The sequence below is a fragment of the Gossypium hirsutum genome, chromosome A11 (assembly GCF_007990345.1).
Source record: "Gossypium hirsutum isolate 1008001.06 chromosome A11, Gossypium_hirsutum_v2.1, whole genome shotgun sequence".
Lineage (NCBI taxonomy): Eukaryota > Viridiplantae > Streptophyta > Magnoliopsida > Malvales > Malvaceae > Gossypium > Gossypium hirsutum.
The window spans coordinates 28,654,036-28,666,993 of NC_053434.1; positions in this window are offsets into that span (position 1 = coordinate 28,654,036).

Consider the following 12,958-nt stretch of genomic DNA (forward strand, 5'->3'; position numbering starts at 1 on the left):
CATTTTGCAACTTCCTTGGATGGTTAAAGTTACTCATACCTTCATAGAGGGTAACAAGGTAGCTGATGGGTTAGAATCAATGGCGTTCTCAAGACCGATTGGTAGGTAATTTTTCATAAAACTGCCAGATGAAGTCCTACAGTCACTACATGATGATTATTTCGGAGTGGCTTGGCTACGTATAGTTTAAGTTATGGTTTAATTCTTCGTTTTGTAAAAAAATAAAAATAAAAAGAAGATATTGATATTTTATAATAGGGTTGAGAGTGGGGAACAAATGTTGTCCACATTTGGTTTTGTTGGAAAATAATTGTTTAATGATGAATGATAAATTGATGCTCAAATTAAACAATTGTATCTCAAATTAAACAATTGTATCTCTTGGTTTAATATTGTATTTTTTTTATACATTTGTATCTTTTGAACAATTGTATCTATTGGTTTAATATTGCATTTTTTTTCACTCATTGTCTCTATTCACTTATAACTATTAATTTTTCAACAAAACTCTTCATGAATCGATCTAAATCTCTTTATTCATTTCCTCTACTCTATATAAAATTGTCAGAGTTAAGAAGCAAGTTTACAAGTCCATGGATAGTGGGAGGAGATTTTAATGTGGTGAGATGCAAAAGTGAAAGAAGCTGTTGTTGGGGGTCAGAGAAGGGTTCTAGAGAGTTTGAAAATTTTATTTTTGATTGCAATCTTATTGATTTGCCATTGGTAGGGAAGAAATTTACGTGGTAGGGACTAGAAAACAAAAAAAAAGGCTCGAAAGATTCTTACTGGATGAATTTTGGTTGTTAAAGATGAAGGATTTACAGCAGCTTGGATTAAAGAGATAGGTTTCGGACCCTATTCCAATTTTATTAGCAGATGCGAAAATTGATTGGGGTCCTAGGCCTTTTAAGTTTATCAATGGATGGTTAAAGACAAAGGATTGTGTGGGTTTGATTGAGAAAAAAATGGACTCATATGGACAGCTTGAATGGTCAAGTTGCTAGGAAGTTGAGGAAGCTTAAGGGGGTCTTGAAGAAGTGGAATGGGGATAATGAAAATGTGTTGGCAAATAGAATAACAGATTGCGAGGAAATGACTAAGGTGTTTGATGAAATTAGAGATCAAAGAGTGTTAAACGAGAGTGAAATGGAGGAGCTTAGAAGGCTGAATGCAAGGATTTGGGATGCTATGAAATTCAAAGAATCGTTATGGTGGTAAAAATCAAGAATGATGTGGTTGAAAGAAGGTGATGCGAATACAACTTTTTTCCATAGAGCTGTGAAGATAAAAGTTAAAAGAAAGACTATTTTCAGAATGAAATTTGATCGATATTGATGTAATGATCCAAAGGAACTAAAAAAGAGTGTGTATGAATTTTTTTAAAAACATTTTCAGGGGCGTTCGAGGAATTGAAGGATGGAGATGGAGCTTGATTTTAAGAAATTAAAGGAGAGTGTTGCAGAGAAGCTGGAGGTACCTTTTTCTAGAGAGGAGATACGAGAAGCTGTATGGAGTTGTGAAGAATCTAAAGTGCCGGGTCCGAATGGGTTTAATATGTGTTTCTTTAGAAGATGTTGGGACACGATCAAAGAGGATTTATTTAGAATGATGTCAGATTTTTATAGGACGGGGAAGCTGGAAAGATCCATAAATTACTCATTTATTGCTTTAATTCCCAAACTGGATAATCCGAGCGAGATTTCTGACTTTTGTCCTATTTTCCTGGTTAGTTCTTTGTATAAAATTATAGAGAAAATCTTTTCTCGTAGGATTAGGATGGTTATTGGTGATTTGATGAGCGAGACACAATGCGCCTTTATTAGAGGAAGGCAAATTTTCAATGGAATCTTAATTGCTAACAAAGTAATTTATTCGATGAAAAAATTGAAAGGTGATGGGGCAAACTTGATTTTTAAACTGAATTTTTCCAAGGCATACGATTGTGTCTGTTGGGACTTCTTAAAGTTGGTACTTCAAAAGATGGGTTTTGGGGTCAGGTGGATTGGGTGGTTGATGGAATGTGTTTCTACGGTGAGAGGTTGGCCACAAAAGAATTTAAATTTGGTCGTGGGTTGCGCCAAGGAAATCCTTTATCTCTATTTCTATTCATTCCGGTTACGGAAGTGCTTCACTTATTGATGGAAAAAGAGAGGGTATTAGGATTTATTGAAGGGATTCATGAAGTTCTTCTAGGTCAAACGATTTTACATTTACAGTTTGCGGACGACGTGATATTGTTTCTAAAGGCAGAGGAAAAGGTAGTGGAAAATATGAAATTTCTTCTCTGTTACTTTGAGATTTTTTCGTGGTTGAGTATTAATTTCAAAAAATCATGTATTATGGGGTTTGGAGTTAATGAAAAATTTCTTTACCATATGGCATTATATGTAAATGTAAGGTAAAGGTGTTGCATATTTGCTATTTGGGTATTCCTTTAGGAGCAAATTTGAAAAGGATGGCTACTTGGGAGGTGGTGGTTGAGAAATTTAGAAAGAAATTGGCGGGATGGAAATGTAGAAGTATGTCGTAGGCTGCTAGGATAGTGTTGGTCAACGCAGTGTTGTCGACTCTACCAATTTACTTTATGTCTTTATTTCAGGCCCCGGTGACTGTAATTAAAAGAATTGATAAAATAAGGAGAATTTTTTTGTGGAGAGGGTTGGATGGCAAACGAAAAATGGCGAAAGTCAATTGGAAGCAGATATGCATACCAAAAGAAAAAAGAGGAGCCGAAGTGGTTAACCTTGAGATAAAGAACAAAGCTCTCTTAGCAAAATAGAGATAGCAATTGATGGTGGATAAAAATGCGCTGTGGAGCAAAGTAATTTTAGCTAAGTATGGTTCTAGCGCTAAACAATGGCGATTTGGTGAGAACATTTTGAATGATATGTCGACGGTTTAGAGAGGGATTGTGGAAAACTCTTTTGATGCTAGAGTGAATAGATGGATGGGAGATAAAGATTTCAAATAGAAGGTAGGGAATGGAAAGGATACGTTGTTTTGGGGGATCATTGGTCTGGTAATGGTCCATTAAAATTTGAATTCCCTAGACTTTTTCGTCTAGCTAAATTCAAAAATGGTTCGGTTTTTTATTACTCTTTGGATGACAGTTTTTGTAATGTTAATTGGGAAGGTTTTTTGTTAGAACTTTGCTAGATAGGGAATGGGAGATGCTGATGTGTCTTTTGGATTGGGTGGGTGGTGTGGTCTTGATTCCGGAGGTGGAGGATCATATATTATGGATGCACGATAAAAAAGGTGAGTTCTCAGTGAAACAGTTAACTAAATTACTGGTGGATGGGGTGGGGTTGAATGTAGTTTTGCCTTTGATAGAATATGGAAGCTGAAAGTTCCTCCTAGAGTGCGTTATTTTCTTTGGTTAATAGCAATTGACAGAGTTCCCATGAAGGATTTCTTAATTAAGAAAGGGGTGAAAATTCTTGATATTGTTAATGTATGTCCTTGATGTAATAGGGAGCGGGAGAAGACGGACCATATGTTTTTTAACTGTATCTTTGTTAATGGATTTTGGAAGAGGATCTTTAATTGGTGGGACATCAGATGTAAAGGGGTGAGTAATTTTGAAGATTTTTATTCATTTTGTTTCAAAGTGAAAATTCTAGGATCTTGTAAGAGTCTATGGTTGATTGCAATTGCGACTGCTTTTTGGTCAATTTGGCTTGCTAGAAATGAAATGGTGTTTGAAAATAAAGTGTTGACAATGGATACCCTGGTCTTCCATACAAAGATGAGGGCTTTATTATGGGGCAGGGCTACTTTTGATGAGAGTAGGTTTCATGATAGATTATGGTAGTTTTGTCCATTTAAGTGTTGTCTATCTAATTCTGATTTTGGGGGTTGGTGTTTCCCACCTCATGGATGGCTTAAATTTCACGTTAGCGATATTGCTTTTGAGGGTGCTCGGGGTGGTGGAGGAGTGTTGAGAGATGAGGATTGAATTGTTAGAGCCTTATTTTTGGGACTAATTGATGTAGGTGATTCTGAGTCAATTGAATTAGGAGCTATTATCACTGCTCTAGATATTTTTATTGAAATCGGCTAGAAGGGGTCTGTTTCTTTGATTATTGAAATAGGTTCGAGGGAGGTTTTCAATTGGATTCTAGAGAAATCAAGGAGACATTGGTCGCATCAAGTTATATTTGCTGATCTAGAAAGGAGGTGGAGCAGAGTGGAAGAGTTATCTTTTTCAGTTGCTGAGGCGGATGGATATGAAATGGCAGATTCACTAGCAATTGAAGGGATGAGCAGAACTTGTATGTTTAAGGCTTGGTGGTGAGTTGGTTTGTTATTTTTGATTTCATGTGTATGGTTTGTGGTTTTGGGTACGTCTTCTAGTATTTTTGGTGGTCATTATTGCTGTGATGTTTGAAAAACTTTGGTCTTAAGACTGTCAGGTTTGTTTCGTTGATTAGTGGTCTCAGTAGGTAGGAAGCGTTGGTCTTGGTTATGGTAATCATATATGCTTTTACAAGTTGTAATGGCATTAAAGAGCAAAAAAAAAAAAAAAGATAGCCAAGTTAGAAGATTTCAAAAATACATCATCAAAAGCCATTAATATTAAAAATTCCTTCTAAATTCATTTCTCTTGGTGATAGAGAAATACAAGATTATGCTTGATTGATCACTATTGTTGTGCTACTACAGTGATCGTTTGTTGTTGTATCCTGGGAGATAGACGTCCAATGTTACTCAAAGCACCGAGGAGAGGTCAAATTTATTTTAAGGAAACTGTTTATACAGGCCTCAACAAAATTCTTCGTCTAATTTTCAACTCTGTCTGTTGTGTTACTAGTACTGCATTGTATTGTATTATCATTGTTTCTAACATATTAATACTATATATGATATTTATTTTCTTACAATCTTAAGAAAAAATTATTTTTTGTAATTTTAATCTAAGGCGTACAAATTACCATAGTAACTTATTTAAGATTAGTTTATACATTTGTTTTAGAATTTAATTTATTTACAAATTCCGGTTCTTCATTTTGAATACAGAAAAATGTCTCATAGGCTAAACAATTCATCCAATTCAAAGGCTGAGGCAATTGTCGCTGCTCAGGCTCAAGCTACGAGCCAAACATTACTTATGAATATGAGTCAGAATGAAAAGCCTGCGAAATTCATTGGAGAGAATTTTAAAACATGACAACAGAAAATGTTTTTCTATTTGACCATGTTGAATATGAAAAAAATTCTGAAGGATGATCCTCCTATTTTTAGAGAGGACGAGGAAGATGCTATTATCGCCTTCAATATTGCCGAAGCATGAAACAACTTAGATTTTCTATGTCATAACTACGTTTTGAACAGTTTATCTTATGAACTTTATGAAGTATACAGTATCAAGAAAATAGCTAAGGAATTATGGGAATCGCTAGACCATAAATACAAAATTGAAGATGCTGGTGCTAAGAAATTCTTAGTTGCCAAGTTCTTAAACTCTGTAATGGTTGATTCTAAAGTTATTGTAAATCAGGTGCAGGAATTCCAATTGATCATTCATGGTATTATCGCAGAAAAGATGGATATAAATGAATCCTTTCAGGTGACAACCATTATTGAAAAACTTCCAGTTGCTTGGAATAACTTCAAGAACTATCTTAAGCATAAGAGAAAGGAAATGACAGTGGAAAAATATGATTGTCAAACTTCAAATTGAAGAAGACAATTGAGGTACGACTAAAAGGCTAAGCAAAGTAACCAATCCTAACTTTGCCAAGGCAAACATTGTGGAAGTAAAAAAGGACTTCAAGAAAAAAAAACATTCTCAGGCTGGGTCTAAACTAAAACCAAAAGGTGGTGTCTTCAAGAAGCCAAAATTCTAAGGAAAATATTTTTTTGAACAATCCAAGGAAAATATTTTAATTGCAATAGGATGGGACATAAGTCATCTGATTGTAGGTTCCAAAAAGGGTTAGAACAAACGAGACCAATGCTGTGGAAAATATGTGTAAGGAAGTATCTGATCTTGACCTCTGTGCTGTGATTTCTGAAGTCATCTTGGTTGATTCAAATCCAAGAGAATGGTATCTTGATATTGGTGCCACACGTCATATTTGATGTGACAATGACTCCTTTGTTGAGTTGGTTCCTTGTGAGAAAGGGGAGAAACTCTATATGGGCAATGCTGTAACTTCCAAGTTTAAGAGGAAAGGACTGTGATTTTGAAGTTGACTTCTGCCAAAGAGTTGAAACTTCAAAATGTGTTGTATGTGCCTGAAATTTACAAGAATCTTGTCTTTTGTAATGCCCCAAAATATTTGTTTCTGTATCTGTAAATATTTGACACAAAATTTGTATCTACTTCAGTAGTTAAGTGTTCTAGGTGTGTGTGTGTGAGGTCCCAAGTTCAAGCCTTAGCTTTGGCAAATTTTTATATTTTTCTGACTTAAGCCCTACCCTTGCTCAGTGGGCTTATATTCAATTATTTGCAAAATCATATCAGAATGAGCCTACTGGTTTGAGTGGTAAGGGAGCTGGTGTGTTGGAGGTCCTGTGTTTGAAACCCAGCATGAGAGTAGGTATTAATTTTTCCTCAGTATTGTGTTGAGAGTTTCGGTTGATTGGAAAGTCTGAGTAGTGGTTGTTAGTAGGATTAGTGGAGAGATTTGAGGGATATGGGGAGGTGGGATTTATCCTCATTATTTTTTTTTCAAATTTTCGGTGGCTTTTTCCAAAAAAATTTATGTGGTTCTCTGCTTCTCTGCCGAAATTCCTCCTTTTTCCTCTTTGTTTCGAATTCTGTTTCAACTCATTTTCTTTTCGCGCACCGTTTGATTTTGTTGATTCGGTAAGTGGAGTTAAATGCTTTTGTAATCTTGTTTTTCAAATTACCTTGGAGACTTATTCCTGGTTTTGGCAGCAGCAAATCGTGAAGTTTGGGGTTTTTCTCTCGCAGACTTGTAGTCAAAATCATACGGAGTGTTGGGGTAAGCGTTGAACGCTGTTTTAGACTTTTGTAGGTATTTAGTTTTTGATCAAATCGTGTTTTAAGACTAATTTTCAAGTGTTGTTAGTTCAATTATAGGATTTGGAAGGCTTGGGAGTGATTTCTACATCGAATTAATACTAGGTGTGTACTAAAACACGCAAAAAATAGAATTCGATGAAAGCCAAAATTGTAAACTGTCGACGCCACACGGGTGTGTGGTCGCCCTTGTAGTAGGCCGTGTGCGAATGACACAGTCATATAGCTGACGAAGGCTATGCCGTGCGCTAGACACGGCCATGTGATGGCCAGGTAAGCTGTGTACGACATAGAGGCTTGACCGAATTGGGAAGTGTGGGCCACAAGTGCGTGTGGGTCCACACGGGTAGTCTACACGGGCGTGCGGAAATTTGAGGCAGTGTGATCCACACGGGCCAAAGCAAATCTGGGCATATGGGCCATACTGGCAAGCCACATGGACATGTGGGCCCATTTAGCTACAATGTTTTCTAGGGTTGAACGGGTCGCCTAAGTCGACTATGATCCTATTGTAGGGTCGGTAAGCGCTACTTAGACCCTAAATCGTGTGATCTGAATATATAATGAATGTATTGAGCATGTTAAAATTTATGCATGTTTACTGATCCGTATGTATGATTGATAACTGAATGCTAGCATGCGAGCATGTATTTCTATATGTCTGCATTGAGCATGTTTAGTTGCATCTGCATTGGGGTGGGATGATTGATTACTAGAAGAAGTGTACTAAAAGACTTTCTTGTCTATTATCTGGTAGTTCAGCTGCAATATTACTGATATCTGCCGTATTCGGTACGACTTGTTGTGTAGGGCTGGGTAGGTGTTTTAAACCTCACATGGTGTTTATGGATGGTCAGATATGGTGTGTAGAGGTTGGTGGGTAGGATACTGATTTCTGCTACTGTATACATACTGTATCTGAGACAATCTAAGGCCCTAATTTATAAATGAAACTATATCTGAATGGGCTAAGGCCTAAACTGTATCTGAATTTGTAATTGGCTTAGGCCCAGACTGCATTTGATTGATATCTGTTGTTTGACTGTATGCATGTCTTCTATGGGGGATTACACACTGAGTTTACGTAAACTCACTCATTTCTATTTTATTTGTTTAGGTAATCCCTAGACTTAGACAGATCGATGAAGCGGAGGATTCAACGGTGACCACATGTTTATTGAACTGTTTTAATTTCATTTATGGTTTCTGTTTCCTATTCGTTTTCTTGGGTATTGTTGGATGTAATTCAGGACTTTTGGACTGTTTTTATTTTTTTTTGGATTTTAGCTTATTTCAGGGACTTTTAAACTGCAAAATTCAATGAAAACTTGATTTAATTAAACACAATATTTTTCCTAAACGCGAATGGTTTTCTTTAAATATTACAATTTTAAAAGCTTCCGCTACAGAATATGTTTTAAACGAATCAAATTAATTAGAAAATAATTTTGCAATTGACGAGAGATAAATAGAAGCTAATAAATGGAAGCAATTTTAACTTGATAACTTCTATTTCAAATCCCATTCCATGTGACATCGCCAGATTCAGCTATAACGTCTAGGCTAGGTTTGGGGTGTTACATTTAGTGGTATTAGAGTCAAGTTGAAAAAATCGGCTGTGGATTTTAGGTTTTAAAACTTGGTTTTTAAAGAACTGATTTTCTAATGATTTGACTGGAAATGTGGTACACTGAGTCTCCAGCGCCGATTATGTAAGTATTCTGGTAAACTATTATGATATTATAGATAGTCTATTCTGAAAACACTCTAGTTAGTGTATACTAAAACTGTAGTGAAACTGAAACTGAAAGAGACTGTACTTGCAAAAAATAAACTCTGAATTTATGATACTGCTTTACATAAAGCATCTGTTAATAAATACTGAAAATGTAACTGATTCATAAAATTCGTAATATAGATAAATTTGAATAGACATGAGTGTAGGAGGTATCTGTGGACGTGGTACTAGAGGCCGAGGTAGAGGCCGTAGGGGAGCTCGAGCTGAGTTGTCTTCTCTGGTCAGCATGTCGAACCTGGATACGAGTGAGACACCGGTGTCACTTGCTACTAATACTGGGTCTCAAGATCGCATGGCTGGGGATGACACATTGTCCCAAGCTATGTTAAGGATACTGGAGAGGGTTGCTAGGCCCAACACTAGATCTGGGGGCCGAGGGTCGATTAGGAACGACTTAGATCCAATAGAGCTGAACTTTTTAAGGGTGTCATCGGTGTCATCCATAATGTGGCTGAGTACTAGATGAAGGCTACTAAGAGGATAATGGATGATTTAGACTGTACCCCTGAGCAGAAATTAAAGGGTGCAATCTCGTTGCTTCGTGATGAGGCTTATCAGTGGTGGCTGACCGTTAAGGAGGGCAATTAGCTCGATCATTTACCTTGAGAGTTCTTTAAGTCTGCCTTCCAAGGGAAGTATGTGGGAGCAAGTTACATCATTGCTCGTAGGCATGAGTTTTTGAACCTCACTCAGGGAGACCGATCAGTGGCCGAGTATGAGGTCAAATTTTTGAGACTGAGCCGCTATGTACGAGGTATAGTGGCGTCTGAATATGAGAGATGTGTCTATTTTGAGGACGGCTTTAGGGATAATCTGAAGGTACTAATAACTCCACAGAGGAAGTAAGAGTTCACTGTTCTGGTAGAGAAGTCGAAGATCACTGAAGAGGTTAAGCGCGTAGAACGCCAAAACAGATATTGTGAGAGGGGTAGGAACAAGAGGGATTCGGAGCCCTCGAGTTCAATGCATAGGCGTAAGAAAAAGGCCAGGACTGATAGGTCGATTAGAGCTGGCCCCCCTATTGCTTCTACTGGATTACAGTCGTATGGAGATTGTGGTAGACGCTATTAGGGCGAGTGTTGAAAGAAGACTTGGGTGTTTTTGAGGTGTGAGTCATTAAAACATCGTATTCGAAAGTGTCTGCTGAGGGCCGATCAGGTGCAAGCTCCGGGTTCTGCTACTACACAGCCACAGAGGGTAGTTTAGCAGCCACTGAGGGGCCGTGGTTAGGCTAGAGGCGGTAATAGTGTGGACTGTGGGTAGAAAGCACCTGGCATAGGTGCTGGGCAGACTGAGGTAAGGTATCCTGCTCTTGTTTATGCTGCTCATCACCGAGAGGACAGTGATGCTCCAGACGTCATTACTGGTATGTTCTTAATTTATGATGTACCTTATTTTGCTTTGATAGACATAGGTTCTATACATTCCTATGTAGCTAGCATTGTGTCTGAAAACTTGGGGATTTTGGTTGAGAGTACTTCTAGTGAGATGACTATACTGTGTCCACTGCGGCAATCGGTTCAGGTTAGTAAACTATATAGAAATGTTCCACTAGATGTTCAAGGGTCGGTATTTCTAGCTAATCTGATGGAGCTTTCATTTGAGGAGTTCGACTTGATTCTGGGAATGGACTGGTTGGTCAAGCATCGTGTTAGTCTGAACTTTGCAACTAAGAGGGTCATCTTGAGAACTGAGGAGGATATAGAGGTAGTCATGATTGGAGAAAGTCAGAATTATTTGGCTACTGTGATATCTGCACTGGTGGCTGAGGAACAGGTTTGTAAGGGATATGAGACGTTCTTGGCCTATATTAGTGTTTTCGTTTCTGGGGACTCTACTGTAAAGGACATCAGAACTGTAAGGGATTTTTCGGACGTCTTTCCTGAGGAGCTATCTGGTTTACCTCCGAATCAGGAAGTGGAATTTGGGATTGAGCTTCTTCTTGGTATAGCTCTAGTGTCTATCGCCCCCTATCGAATGGCACCGAAGGAGCTTATGGAGTTTAAGGCTCAAATTCAGGAGTTGTTGGATCGTGACTTTATCCGTTCTAGAGTGTCTTCGTGGGAAGCACCAGTTCTGTTTGTTAAGAAGAAGGATGGGAACACGAGGATGTGTATTGATTATCGACAGTTGAACAAGCAGACCATTAAGAATAAGTATCCACTTCTGAGGATCGATAACTTATTTGATCAGTTTCGAAGGGCTTTTGTGTTCTCTAAGATTGATCTCTATTCAGTGTATCATCAGTTGAAGGTTAAGGAGGTGGATGTGCATAAAATTTCATTTAGGACTTGTTATGGACATTACGAGTTTCTAGTAATGCCTTTTGGTCTGACTAATGCTCCGGCTGCATTTATGGATCTGATGAATCGGGTGTTTTAGCCTTATCTAGATTAGTTCGTCATGGTCTTCATCGATGACATTTTGGTATACTCTAAGACTGAATATGAGTATGATGAGCATCCTAGAGTTATGCTTTAGATTTTACGTGAGAAGCAATTGTACGCTAAATTTAGCAAGTGTGAGTTCTGGCTACGTAAAGTGACTTTTCTGGGCCATGTGGTTTCTGCTGAGGGGTTAAGGCTGTGTTGGATTGGAATCAGCCTAAGAATGTGTCTGAGATCTGCAACTTTCTAGGTTTGGCGGGTTATTATCGGCGGTTTGTAGAAGGTTTCTCCCTGATTGAAACACCCTTAGCTGCTATATAAGGGTGTTCCGTTTGTTTGGAGTGATGTGCAACAGGAGAGCTTCGAAGAGTTCAAGACTGTTCTGACTGAGGCTCCTATTTTGATACAGCCTAAACCTGAGAAGGAGTGTATGGTTTACAATGACGCGTCACATGTGGGTTTGTGTTGTGTTCTGATGCAGGATGTTAAGGTTGTGGCATATGCGTCTCGTCAGCTCAAGACGCATGAGGCAAACTATCCAACGCATGATTTGGAATTGACTGCTGTAGTCTTTGCTTTGAAAATCTGGAGGCACTATCTATGCGGTGAGAGGTGTATTATCTACACTGACCACAAAAGCCTCAAGTACCTCCTGACTCAGAAGGAGTTGAATCTTAGGCAGCATAGATGGATTGAGTTGCTTAAGGATTATGACTGTACTATTGAGTACCATCTTAGCAAGGCCAATGTAGTGGCCGATGCTAGTTGAGCCGTAGGGTGATGGCTGATCTGAGAATGATGTTCGCTTAACTTAGTTTGTTCGACGACAAAAGTTTGTTGGCTGAGCTGTAGGTTTAACCGACTCAGATAGAACAGATTTGGGATAGGCAGCTAGAAGATGAATCGTTGGGTCTTCGATTCCGTCAGGTTGAGAGTGGAAGCACTACGGGCTTTGGGCTGAATAATGATGGGGTATTTTGTTTTTGTGGTCGGATTTGTATACCGAATGATACTGATCTGAGGCAGTTTATTATGAGAGTGGGGCATAGTAGCCCTTATGCTATGCATCTCGGTGAGAATAAGAGATCTTCAAGAACTGTACTGGTAGTTGGGATTGAAAGCGGAGATTACTGATTTTGTGGCATGATGTCTGACATGCTAGTAGGTTAAGGCTGAGCATCAGTTACCTTTGAATTTGCTGCAACTAGTCAAGATTTCGCTATAGAAGTGAGAGCGAGTAATGATGGACTTTGTTAGTGGGTTTCCTCTAACACCCGCAAAGAAGGATTCTGTTTGGGTCATCATGGATCGATTGACCAAGTCTGCGCACTTTATTCCGATTAGGACCGACTATTCTCTCCAAAAGTTGGCGAAGCTCTACATTTCTGAGATAGTAAGACTGCATGGAGTACTGGTCTCAGTCATTTCTGATAGGGATCTTCGCTTCACGTCTTAGTTCTAGAAAAAATTGTATGAGGCTCTGGGTGTGAGATTGGACTTCTGTATTGCGTTCTATCCTCAGACCGATGATCAATCTGAGAGGTTGATTTAGATACTGGAGGATATGTTGAAGAGTTACGTTATAGATTTTGAAGGTAGTTGGGAGGATTATCTGCCGTTAGCCGAGTTCGCCGACAATAACAGTTTCCAAGCTAGTATTCAGATGGCACCTTACAAGGCTCTGTATGGACGTAAGTGTTGTACTCATCTGTGTTGGACTGAGTAGGGTGAATGTCGAGTTTTGGGTCCTAAATTGGTTTTCTGGACTGAGGATAAGGTTAG